Raw genomic sequence first — 14420 nt, 5'->3', positions numbered from 1 at the left:
TTGGGAGAATGTTCCAGGAGTGTTATGTTCAGAATGAGGCACAGTGAAGTTGTTAAGGGGAGGTGCCTTATTCCAAACAGTATCCAGTAAATGTTGTGGGAGTTTACTACAACCAAAACCAAATGTTTACAAAAAGAAATCTCATCTGTTTTAATACTGACACAATATAAATCATCTCATCTGGGTCAATCTGACTCCTGAACTCATATGATGCGACCAGGTGATGGTTTTACTAGAGAAGACGTCTCACTCTGCTAAAGTTGTTGGAACCACAGAAACACTGATTCAGTAGCGTTACAGAGTGATGCTTCTTCTACTCCATAAATGATCTTTGAGAACCAACAACTTGTAAGAACAAACCTGCAACGAGGGCACAAAATAAATTTGACTTTGCCCTGTCACCGATTTGAGTCATTTAATATGTTGCGATGTGACACACCACAGATGTCGAAAGAGACGGGGGCCATCAAAAAGTTGATATAACATTTGTTCGGCCATTCATATAATAATAAATACCTAGTGAAGGTTCTGCCTCTCCACTGAACAGGCGTGAACACACCTGAATGCGGCTTGGAGGAGAAATGGCCGCTCAGCTCAATGATCCGTTTGGACATAAAAAGGAAATAACACTGACACGTGTTGCTCCCTGAGGGTCTTGTTTGGTCAACCTGCTGTTTCAGGAGGTCAGGAAGGAACCTGAAACCTAAACACCACAAATATCTGCATGGCCTGATGATTCCAGAGCTTATACTTATAAATAAGACAAGGTAAGAATAAAACTTTCATAATAACCTGCAGAGCAATTTAAAAAAATATCTGAAAATGTATTGATGCACCTTAGGCTACTGGGTTCTTCTGGGGTTTCACATGTTAAGTATAATAGTGTATGATACTCTGATCAATATTTCCTCCCCATTCATGTCCATGTTAAACAGCCTCTCTGATGTCCAGCCAGGCTGTGAGAGTGGTATTGATATTGTTTATTAAGCAGATAACTTGTTAATGTTCTTTCTTCATAGCTGCACTGTGAAATAGTACGATCAGCAAATGAGCAGCGATGCAGTTTGTCTGTAGTGAACGCAACGAAGGTGACAGGGCTGTATAATTTCTAACTTTGTGGACTGCTGTGTTTCTGCTATTGGTGCTATTTATGTTTACACCACCACCCACATAACTTACTGTCCCCTCCTGAGTTTGGGCCACACAGGGGAAGCAGGTTTCATTATAAATGCACCTTATCACACCCATCAGTGATGCTGAGTGTATTCCAACAGATTCAAATATTTCAAGCAGAGAGGTTAGTGAAAATGGTATTTTTTGCATAGTTACTCTTAAATAATATGATATTCTGCAGCACAACTACTTTTACACAGCTGCTCTTTTGCCTGGGAAGACCTGCTGACAACAAAAGTTCATGCAAGAGTGAACAAGTCTACAGGACATTAGCAGGGTGGCAGCAGTGGCTTCAGGATGAGAGAGACCGTCCTCCATCTGGATGTCCAGAGGCCAGTTCACTGCTGCAGTCACCCTGCTGTGCATGTTCTTCAGCATGACACTGCAGCCGTACAGTAACAGCTCAGGAGTATAGTGTGTGTCAGACCCTGACCTTTGCCCTCACTGGAGGGCAGAAACAGACAGAAGAGGTAGGAGATTAGAGGTCACTGCCATAACATATTTTTACAGGCTTCTAAAAATACAGTTTAAAGTTTTAAAGACCATTGAAAGACGTCACAGTTATGCCACATTTTTCTTTTTCAATGTAACTATGTTGGTAGAAGACTGGATGTTATTAAGTTGGACCCATGTGTCATAGTAAGTTAAAGTCTTTTTTTTGTGCTTTTTGTCTGCTGGTTTTTCATATTTTAGATTTTTTTTCAGTAGAGTTGGCCATTGCAAAGTATAGTAAGAATTTTATCAGTTCCATCCTATGTTACTTTTTCAGCTGCTTAATATAGAACAGAATCTGGTGGATCTTGAGGATAAAATAAAGAAAGGCTTAAGTAAAATCATACAATCTCCATTAATTTTAAGAGATTTGACTCCTTAATATGTCCAGGCATCATGTGGGCTCTTGCTGCCAAGTTCTAACCAAATTGAAACTAGAAGATGTTTTTGCTGCAGATGACCTCTAGGTGGGAGTGTTCACCAAGAAACTTGTGTGTGAGAAATGCAGACATGATCCAAAAAGGTGTTGCCACTTTTACTGACACTTGGATTGGATTTATTTAATTAAATTATGTTGTATGTACATAAATTGAATTACAACCTAGTAACAGTAATATATCATAGAAATGTTATCGTATTCAGCTGTGGATAATAGGACAATTAATACCTAAGGAAGATTAAACCACTACATTATTACTATTACAGATATCTAATTTAGATAAAGAAGAAAAAATGTTATGTTCTCATTTTCATGTCTGTATGTGCACACACACACACACACATACACACACGCACACACACGCACACACACACACACGCACACAGAGACACAGTCAGAGATTTATGTTTTTCTTCTACACTCAATTCATCATCAGACATGTCCTCAACAAAAGTATGAAATTAGCGTTTTCTACACATCTTATGTGTTGATGAAAAATCATTACGTTTCACTTTCTATCATTCTGTAGCATGTATTCCTTTTAAAAGAAAGTTCAAGCAATTGCAATATAGCCATATTCAACACAAACATTTGCTTACAGTAAATATTTCCAGATGTCATTGTGTAGTGGGCATGATGTTAACAGAGCATGAGATGCATGCAGTGCTTTTATCCGTTATGCTTTAAAACTCTATCACTACATGCATGGTTGTATGGGTGGAATAAGTCAGAACTGAACTATTAACTTGATAGTCTCTCAACATGTTTTCCTAGCTTAGTATCTGTATTATGTTGTAGCCCACCTCTATGGAAGCAAGATATTCTTATTTTTTCAGGTGATCATGAAGTGTAACCGTTAGAAACTAACTCTTTTGGGTCAGTTTCAGCACCCAGCTGGTGACTGCAGGAAAAAGTAACTGTCTATTTTCTTACTTTGATTTGGAAAAGTAATGACACATAAAGTAAAGTTGATCCAGGAGTTATTATTTTATATAACATCCCTGATGATTCCTTCCAAAAAGTAATTTTGGCTGTTAGCAAATATCAATACCAAGAGCAGGGGAGATAGTCTGAATGCTGGTGTTGACTGAAGAGCCCCAGGAAATGTTGGACCTGCTGCGAAGGTTTGTGTACTGAAAGGTGAAAATGTACTGGCAGAGTGAGGTATTGCTTAAACCAGATGAGTTTTCTGTCAGTGCGATAAGACACTGCCTCATCATTTTCTTTACATTTGCATCAGCAGCAAGTCTTTCAGCAACTGCTCGTCCAAGTCTGTGGCCATCTTCATCTTCATGCTCCCATCAACTGCAGGGACTTTGGCATCTTGCTAATTGTAATCTAATCACCAGTGAGATTTTCTTTACTGTAGTTTGGCTTGAAGACTCATCTTTAGTGTAGTCAGACTCAAGGCTCTCTGCAAATTCAGCAACTGCATCTCTACAGTTGATCTGACTATTTTAGCTTTTATTTATTTTATGTTTTGACCTGTTTCAGGTTGTACCATAGCCACTGTACTTAGAAACATAGGAGCAGGCTATTTGGTGTCAAAATGTATGTGTGAATTAATGTATTCAGTGTTAGGATCAAGGTGCAATATTGGATATTGTTGCAAGATTTAAGGTCTAGCAGTTGCAGTTGTCTGAGACAGCATCTGTCATTTCCAGCAAATACCCCAGAACAATATGTTTTCATTCTAGCAACAGAGCCCTCTAGTTGCAGTTGCCATTATGACAGGAGCAAGAAAGGAAGTCTAGTGACATTATAAAGCTGTTATTGAATTTAACCATGGCTCTTTCACAATCTTAACCACGTTTGTTATTGTAACTTTAATAGAATACTTATTTTTAACCCTCAAACTGAAGCTATAAAAGTCAAACTCATGGTGGCACTAGAAAAGCTTTCAAGGAAATTGAGCCTATATACAGCATGTGATGATACTCTTAGTCAAGACCAACGTGGTGAACCCACAGAATGACATTGCCATTGATAGAGCCGTGCTGCTAGCCAATATAAAATTGCACTAAAGTGAGAGGTTGACCAATAGAAAGTGCTGCTGTGAGTTTTCAAGTGCTGTACTTAGCATATATATAATATGCAGATATGATTAAACGAAATATGAGACATTGCTGAAATTAGAAATCCATTTGGTTGGGTTGGGCCAACTGTATTTCAGCCTTCAGACTGAAACAGGAGTGCTCATTAAAAGTGTTGATGATAAAGCTACAGAACGTGGACAGTCCAGTGAAAACATCTGAGAAAGAAAATCTAAAATGTGTAAGTTTATGTCAGCCAAGAAAAAAACTAAACTTTGTACAAAAAGGATGATGTTTTGAAAATAATCCCTTTTAGATGAGGTTAAGATGGTTAATTTCAACAACTCTTCTATATTTGAGTAGAGGGATATTTGTGAAGGAGTTATGAAGAAATGAATTGTATTTTCATTCTTTTTCCTCTACTCTCTAAATGCAGTTTGGATTCTGACAAACTGCCTACCTCTCAGTAATTTTCCCAAAAAATATTGTTCGTGACCCAGCTGTGGATCCATCTCAAAGGAGATAAAAGAGCAAGTGAAACATAAGAAGAGGCAGAGGGGCTTTGAAATGTGAGTAGGGTTACAGCAGAGATGGGAGGCTGTGACAGGATTGTGTGGTGATTCTCGTCCTGTCAAGCCCACTAATGTCGAGGTAATGCCACTGGCAGGCTGCAGTAAGACGGTGATAATGAAAAACACCGGGGAAGACAATATCAAATGGCTCCTCTACATCCTACAGTGGAGATTAGTCGACACAAAAGTAGGGTGGCAGAGGCACAGGAGACAGAGGCAGGCTTTAGTGCTGCTGATTGAGTCTCTTGTCAAGAGCTCCATGCTTGCAGCACGAAAAGTTACTGTGACTGACATCCTTCACACAGCCTATTTCAGACAGACATAGCTTGCATGCCTTGGAGTCTGTTTTCTATAGATACTGTATGCTGTATGCTTTAAGAGGAGGATCATTGAATTCTTAATTTATCATGAGCTAGTTATTCATTTTCCCTGGAATCGCTCAGTTCGATTGTATAACACCACTACATGCTACAAAACATGCAGTATACAATCCCCATTCAAAAAAAAGAACAGAATAAAATGTGTTTGTCCCCAAAACTTGTGTTGCCACACTGCCGTATCGACTTAAGTGGAACATAGTAACCTCATGTCGATTAAACCTACCCTGTTTGACATGATAGCTGGTACAGATCAGTCATCTAAAGTGTATACATTTCTAGCCTGCAGCAATTGATTTTTCCCACAATAAGGTTTAAACACAGCATTGACTTTTAAAGGTGAATCTGTTGCCTACACATCTAGCAGAAGCCAAGCAACATCAGCATTCATTCTGAGTCCTTTTAGTGCTCACTTGATGTATGTAAGGCTGGTCTGCTCTCTCCATCAAGCTGCGTTTTGGCACAAGCACAAACTCTTGAGGGAAATAACCTGGCCCTGCTAAATGCTCCAAGTTCACCAGCTGGTCGCTCTAATTTTGTCTGTCTGCTGTTTGGTGCTGGGTAGGCGGTATACAGTGAGTTTATTAGAGAAATATGGCTGAAAGCTGCCAGTTGCTGCTTAAAACAATGCTGATAGGTCTAGCAAGAGAAAATCAAAACCGTATAGTTGTGAACCAGAAACCAAGTTACCAAGTTAGTTGAAAACCAAAACATTGAGCTGTAAGATGCTAAAATTGTTTGTAGAGTTGAGAAGTTGCAGATTTGGGTGGTGATTCCCTGCACACCTGCTCTAAGAGCAAGTTCACAACTTCACTTCTGGTAATTTCATGAATTTTTAATATATAAATGTTAATTAATACAGCTTTAATTTGGTCAGCAGCCTTTCCAGAACCTGTGGTTATTTGAACTTTTTGGTTTAAAGCTTAAAATCATTTATGAATGCACTGCTTTGTTTTGTTTCTATTACTGACAGTGCAGCCTGAGAACTTCTGTGCTTAAAATAAGCTACTTTGTACCACAACAATGATGCAGGGTCAAAAATGGCTCAAACAACAGTTTTATATTTTAATTACAATGTGCTGACTCAAGTTATTTTAAATGCAAATAGGTGAGTCAAAAAATAGATTTATTTGTCACCACTCTGATGCACTTCATCAAAAAACACTTCCATCCTTTTCGAAACCCATGTTAATTAAACCAGTTTCCTGGGTGTGAGTTGAATCATGTTAAAAGTTTGATGTGTAAAATTTAGAGCGATTTATTATCAAAAATGGAAAACAGTTTTCATCAAGTGGGTATTCATCACCAGCCATTGCATTTTTGTAATCTTAGAATGAGCCTTTTAAAGCTACATAGGGAGCGGGTCTCCTTTCACAGAGGTAGCCATGTTGCAACGGCTTTCTACAGTAACCTAGAATGGACAAACCAAACACTGGCTTTAGACAAGGAATCACATATTGTTTTAAAGGTGATGCACCTGGCAACAGGTGGGTGTGAGGTACTCAGAAGTTTGCAATCCCACCACTAGATGCCACTAAATCTTTCACATTTTACACATTGCACCTTTAGGATGCTGACATTAGCATTTAGTACAGCTTTTAGTCCACGTACAGCTTCCCTAAGTCATTAGCATAGCTGTTATAGTCTTAGTCTTGTTTGACTTGGGCCAGGAGATTTGGTTAACTGCCACAACATCAACAGCTGAACCCAGCTCCAAATCAGGCCTCTAATTTAGCCTATCCTATTGCTTAATTTAGTAGAACAGAAATCCCTTGAAGCCTCTTGGCCTGCTTTTTATAGCAAACCACATCCATGTGACTCATGTAGGGGTGATCTAATTCCATGTTCTGATTGTTGTATCTACATGTGAAAGATTGCCGCCTGACTGTAAACATAACCCAGATACTGAGTTCTTTTACATCCTAAATTTATTACTACTATATTCTCTCACACACAGGCTCAGATATTGTTGGTAATTAAATGCCGTCACAATCAGATGTGCATGTCTCTACCCTACCTCAGTTATTATTTAGTGAGCTCATGAAACTGAATGTCCTTTATGCAACAGCTCATTTAAAGGCCATTGTGGTGATTCATGCAGGAAAATATAAAAAAAGGTTCTGTTTGAATCCCAAGCTCAGCTGTTCTTTCTCTTTTATTATCCTGTCTTTTGTCCCTTTCTCCTCTGGACCTTTGTTTTCCTTGTCTTCCTGCATTGGCCTTTTTCTTACTACTATTTTCTCTGTATCCCTCCCTCCACTTGTCTAATTTCTCTCACTCAATTCTTTATATCCACATGATTCCTCTCCTTCTTTCCAACACCTCCTAATATTGTTCTCACAATTGAATTTCTTTATCAGCTTTACCTTCCCCTCTGTGTGTGTGTGTGTGTGTGTCTGTCTCTCTCTTAAACTCATTGCTCCATGAGGCTAATCTTGTTAGCACCAAATGCGCCACGTTCCACTAGCTCCTCTTAATTGCTGTTGTGTTATTAATGAGTGGGGAGCAGGGAAATCTCTCTTAATTAGCTTGTCTCATTCGGCAGGCATCTTGAGTGAAGCGGTGGCGACGGCACTCAAGCACAAACACGCTGGGGATAATTAAAGCACTTCACTTGTCGGAGAATTTATCGAAACCAAAGAGCAACAAGCCGTTCCCACAATTAGCCTTGTCATTCATTAGCAGCAGAGTGCCATTGATTTGAGAGTTACATTGTCATTTTGCCACTCACTCATTTAATGCAGCTGTGGTACAAGTATGCTTAACCTACTCATGTGGCAAAATCATGTCATGGAATCATTGCGCATTTGTTTTTGATGATGTTGCTGAGTCAGACTACATTTACAAACCAGATTACAGTGATAGATCAGGTTATAGTAATGCAGGAAATTAACAATGACATGTAAAATGCTACTGATTATTCTGTTTTGCTCTTTTAAATCTGCTTAGGAACACAATTAGTCAAATTTTGCATTAGAATTGATACTAAAGGTAAATTAGATTTAACTAATTTTGGCTCTAAACATCAAAAATTTGTGCCTGTGTTAACATTATTTGTACTTAGTTGTATCCATATTTGTTTATCTTGGTTCAGCTCATTTTAAAATTAGGGGTAAACACATGAGGTTAATGACAAGTCTGATGCTTTCTCACCAAACAGAAAAATAAATGAGATGTTGAAATGAGATTAACCTTTAATGCACCCAGTGGCAGAAATGCACCTGTCCTTCTATGACTCTCTCACTGTTTCACAAAAATAAAGTAACACAAATTTCTAGTATGAAAATGACGAGATAAAGTAAGAATAAAAAAAAAAAAAAATTATGAGCTGATTTTATCCTTTAGATAATGTTTGACATATGTTTGCAAATGTTAAAAGATTATCAGTGCAAATCAGACAAATATGTGCTTTAAATCCATCTGACAACAAGAAAATTATACCTTTACAATGAGCTCTGTTGTGTAAATAATCAGAAGCTATTTCCAGCTCTCAACACACAAAGACGAAATTAAAACTCCAGAGCTCTTAGCTTGATATTCTACCTTTCACAGCAGGAAATACAAAATGCTCTGTAATTATGTGTTTCAGGGTGTTCAATGTGCATGGGAGTATGACTGAGTGTACCTGTTTTTGTCTCTGTGTGACCCTGACATGTTCCTGTATGATGGGACACCAGTGACAGTGCATTAAGACAAATTTAATTTGCACCAACAGCTAAATGAGAGGAGGGAGGGAACTCTTTATGGGGCACGACTAATTGCTGCCTGGGGATCTGTGTTCATTTGTGTGTGTGTGTACTGTATGCTTTCGTGGCTGTCTCTCTGCCAACATAAACACGTTAGTGAATATTTAATGCATGTTTATCTGTGTGTGTCTGTCAGTGTGTGATAACAGAATGTCAGCAAAGACAGAGGAGTTAATGAGGCTTTTTTTGCCACCAGGAGTGGATTGAGCAAGGTGCACCCAGCTCTGTTGGCACTGTTTCTACGTATAATTAAGATTCTCTGTGCAGCCATAATGCAGAATATCACTCTAACTATCAATATACTTGCCAAATATAGTATTGATTTTAGGATGATTTTGCAAACCCCAGACACACAATTCACCATAACAACCAAGACGGGTATTAACCTGCTTTTTATCATAATTTAAAGTCATCACATCTTTATTACTTATAAGTGTAGGGGAGGACAACAGTCTGCTATTTTGAGAAATTAAGTGCTTGGTGTGATGTTACTCCACTGTCAAAGAGTGTTACAAGCATACAATAAGATAAGGTGTAGGGAGTAAACTAGATTTTAACAAACTATAATTGCGATGGTCAGTAAGTGTTCCAGTCCAGAGTTAACTGATATTTAAATGTATATCTTTACGCCCTATTAAATCACTACTCAGCCAGACTATATAGCCAGTTAGGGAAGTAAAAATCATTCTGATTTACCAAAGTATAACAAAGGTGTTTATGAACAACTTGTCTCCTTTCTAAACAACAAGACCTCTTTACTGTACACCATAAAGTCCTGTTATGGTACTAATGATGTATTCACTTCCCACCAAACATTTGATGAACACTTTTGCTGTTGATTTAGTATTTCCTTCCTCAACATTTATGGGTAAGCTACGGAGCTCCTCAAGGCTCAATATTTGATCCCATTATGTTTTCATTTACATATTTATTTATTGTTCTGCCCAGAAATATCATTTAAAATCACAATAACTGTTTGACTGTAATGCTGATAGCAGGCAATGGTATCTTTCTGATGACCAATATATTTTATATATACATATTTATAATAGATCTATATCTTCTTTGCAGGCAGTTGTGCAAGTGATATAAAGACATGTCAAGACAACTGGTTGTAGAACATATGTTACTTTGTATTTAGAGATCTGTGAATAACAGCAATTTTACACAACACACTGTCTGCAAAACAATTTATGAGCCCTATTTTAAGCTTTAAAAATCATGTACACTTCCCAAGAATTAAATCCAAGATAGATTATGTTCTTAAAGTTTTCAAATTGTGAGATTAGGGAGGGCAGGCATATGCTTAATTTACTCATATGCTATGTAATTGCTTAAAAAAAACATGAATTATGTTACCATTTGTTGAGAGTGGGACAAAAAAAATGATGACCTCGAATGTGCTTTCTCTTACTTGTTGGCTATGTAATTTTACAACTTTTCTTTTTCCTCATTTTTAACAGTTTAAACTTGCTTCTCCTAAATAGTTTAAAAACCTCTTTGTAAAATGAAATGGCATAATTGCTCGATGAAGCAAATGATCACTTAGTTCTACAAATCATGCTGACTTTGACACACTATTGTGCATTTATGTTATTATTATACTTAATTCAAGCATACTAAAATGCTTTATTAAGGCTTGACTTACTGTTTTCAGAATATATGTCGTTCGGAACATCTTAATTTAGCGAGCTGATACATTTCCCTCAGTTCACATCAGAACAATTCAACACAATGTCGTGTGTTTGCATTTCTGAATAAAGCAAGAGAAAAGTACTGTCAGGGGTAAAACTTTTTGTTCTGTGTAATCTCATCTGATGTAGTGCTGCAGTGTTTCCTCTGTCTCTGCACGCTCATGTCCTCAGCAGGCAGGCTCATAAATTGGACAGCTAAGCCTTTCATAAAGTTTAATAAAGCGCTGTTTCGTGGCTCAGGGGAGCTGGTATTAGTGATGAGAGCCACTGCTGCCATTCCAGCAAATCACATCATCATAATGAGGCTGTACTATGGGAGTAAGACACCTCCCTTACCACCCACACATCCACCCACCTCACTTCCACCCCCTTTGTTTTCTTTATCATTCCTCTGACACAATACGATGTCTTCACTTCACAGTATTTTTCCATTGGGAATTTGGGGATAGCATTGTTTAAACGTCGCGGCCAGCTTGGACAGGCTAGGGTTATTTCTCATTTAGTAAAGATCACAGATGCTGTAAATGCTCCAGCAGCATGCCGTGAATGCCAACACCAGCATGATTGGCAGTTTGACGGCAGCGGCAGCATTTGCATGGCATTTAGCTGGGTGGGCGATGGCCACCCCTAACACCAAGGTGGGTAAATAAGATGACTTCTCTGTTCACATAATGTACACACGCACACACACACACGCATACACACACACACTTATGCACAAACCTGGAACCTCTCATAATTGTGTGGCATTTAGGTAGAGGAAAGGGACATCTACTAGTGGGTGAGTAGTCCATTGAAAAGTCTGAGCCTCCCAGTTCTACATTTTAGGCTGTTATTTGAGAATGATTACATAAAGTTGCAATTTTCCTGAGCTCAGAAAAATGGTCTACAAACATCAATCCAAGCTTAGGTTTGAACCTGTGCTGTATATTTTGAGCCTAATACAATAACTTTTTGGTTTACAATGTTTAGAAATTAAACATTTGGTAGAAAGTAAGATTTGTGTATACAGTTGTTAATAAGCCTGAATTCCTGATGGACATTTGCAACTGAAAGTGCAGAAAACTAAAGTTACTGGTCACAACACATTTTTCTAGAGATCATGAAAATAGCTCATGCTGCTATTATCATTATTTATATGCCAAAAATGGATCAAATGACTGTAGAGGTCACTTTCAGTGTTGACCACATATAATTATCACTCTTCCTACAAATCTCCTCAGCTCTACAGAGCGTTTTGGCATCTTTCAGTTGTCTTGGTTTTGTGGCCTGTGGCTTTAATGTTTTACTTAACTTTTATGGCTCTTGTCTGTGTCAGTAAATCAGTAGCAGCCAGCTGTTCTAAAAATCCACTGTATGTTACCTGACCACCACCAGACAGCTGCATTTACAATAGTGACTAGCTGGTGAACATAGTGGATCTTTCACCCACTATAGGGACAGAAATTTCTCTTCAGAGTAAAAAAGTCTATAAAAATATAGGACATAAAGTCAACAGGCCTGTCCATGTTTGCCAGATGTGTAAAAAACTGAAATTGTGTGTTAATATGTTCACAACTTTATAATGTGTTAAAAATGTAAATTATGATTTCTGCTTGTTCTGCTGCCCAGAATCCCCAAAACAATCATTCAAACTAGCTTTAATTACTTTTTCTTTACACAAACTCTGTTTATGAGGCATTGAAAATTCTCATTATGAAGAGACAGCTTCCAGCACTCTTAGACCCTGAACTGAAAAAGTTGTTAAAAAGATGAATGGCTGGAGCCCCAGTAAAATCAAACATCTGACTTTGATGTTGCCTTTTGGGATCATAGGAGAAACATTTGGCATTGAAAGAGTGACACTGATAACTAACCTAAGATTTGTAATACAATTTGTTTATTGCTCTACAATTTGCCAAGTAACTTACTCATGTTATTTCTGTTTGATGGGTTTGCAAGTGTTAGCTTGTTCAAGTTCCGAGTGAGTATGATGACCCTGGACTTCCAATAGTTCACTCTCATGTTTTCACATTTTGTTGACCCATTCTTGTGCTTTCTGCAGAATTACCTAAAAGCAAATGAACATTCATTCATTCATTCATTCGGCTGAACAGATAACACGTTAATTAGCCAAGCTAGGGTCTAAATTCTGACAGATGATGAAAAATACTATGGTCAATACAGAGATTCTTCTACTTTAACAACCTTAAACATTTCACCACCTTCTGATCAAATCATTCAACTCTATCTGGGCTTTTAACCTTCTTTGTACTATCAGACTCTGATAATAACCTCTATAATCCAATGATACATGTGCTGTTTAGACAGTTGTTTTTCCTGGACAGGATGAGCGAAGCAGACAAACATCTGGTTGCATAAGCAGAAAGCTGTCTGGGGGCAGAGTGCAGGAAACCTCCTTTATTCAGAGGACACAAAGTATGAAAGGAAAAAAGCTCGAACAAAAGACAGGTACCAAAGGAACGTACGCTATGGTGCAAAGTGACCTCAGACCCTAGAGTGCTGAATAATAGGAATAGACTAATAATGCATATATGCTGCTTTTCTTTATTGTGAATATATTGAAAAGCATGATAATTCATACAAAATTACAGGCAACTCATTATACATGTACAATATAAGACTTTAGATGCATAGTCATATGCACTAGCAGAAACAATCATAATAGAAACATAGACATAGATTCATCAATCTGTATATTTTTCTTGTCTTTATGTGGCAAACATTTTTGCAGCAAGAATACAGTTAAAAAGTTTTAAAAATCAGTTGTACGCCTTCATAATAAATACATACACAGAGATAAGAACCTTTTGGCTATGAGCTAAGACTTCAGTAAACAGTCCCTTTTGTTTGTGTATCTCTCCTGGCAATTCAGTTTACTTTGGTTTGGTAACCTTCTAAGGTTTTAATTAATGGGGAAGGACACCTGCACAGACTGTTTGACCACCTACTGTAGAGCATCTGAGCCAAAAACCATTTTAGTCAGTAACATTTATACATGCACTGCAAACAACTTATAAAAGTGTGCTAAATTGGGTTTATTACTTTCAGCTCTTGTGTGACAGATGTAATGCTCGATTTCTTTGTTCAATTAATTTTAGGTGGTTATTTGTGTGTACTGTTGTAGTAGTAGTAGTAGAACTAGTAGTTGTGTTTTTACTGGATGTAATAATTCAGGTAAAATCAAATAATTAACACTTATTTCAAAGTTCTTTTTAATTTTTCATTCCTTTGCCTGTATTCTCATTAAATTAGTTGTGTATGTTTGCATACTTTTTCCTGTTCCCAGAGCAGAAGAGTCAGAAATCATATTAACCTCTCCAAGTCATCTTATTTTCTAATATTTTATCCAGCTGCAGAGTAATCACACACTCACATTTACACACCATCTCTCAACTTTTATTCACCTGAAATGATTCTGAAATGACATTACCAGTGACAGCCAGGCAATAACAAAAGTACCAAAACTTCTTTGAAAAACAATAAATCAATAAGCCTCACCAACATATCCTGTTACATTCCCGACTCCTTGACACCTGAAGCTCATTAAACACAGCCTAACGTCAACTTAGAAGAAGGAGAGTACACACGGGTTCGCCTTTTCACAGCCTATCACAATAAGAGCTACTGAGCAACCTTGATATATTGTATATACTAGAAATAAATATGATTGTCCTTTAATCTGATTTTATTATACTGGGGACTCCCGCTGGCAAATCTACTGAGGGCTGATAGGTCTGTAATCTTATTGCAGAGAGCACAGTGTGTTTCATATCCCCTTCTTGATGGTGTTTTATCATGTCAGGGCTATTATTGTTCCTATTGGTATATGTGTTTCTGCATTTATATGCACTGGTGTATATAACCTAATAAATCGAGTTATTGCACATTCTG

This window comes from Mastacembelus armatus, chromosome 9 (assembly GCF_900324485.2).
Source record: "Mastacembelus armatus chromosome 9, fMasArm1.2, whole genome shotgun sequence".
Lineage (NCBI taxonomy): Eukaryota > Metazoa > Chordata > Actinopteri > Synbranchiformes > Mastacembelidae > Mastacembelus > Mastacembelus armatus.
This window is presented reverse-complemented; position numbering follows the sequence as displayed.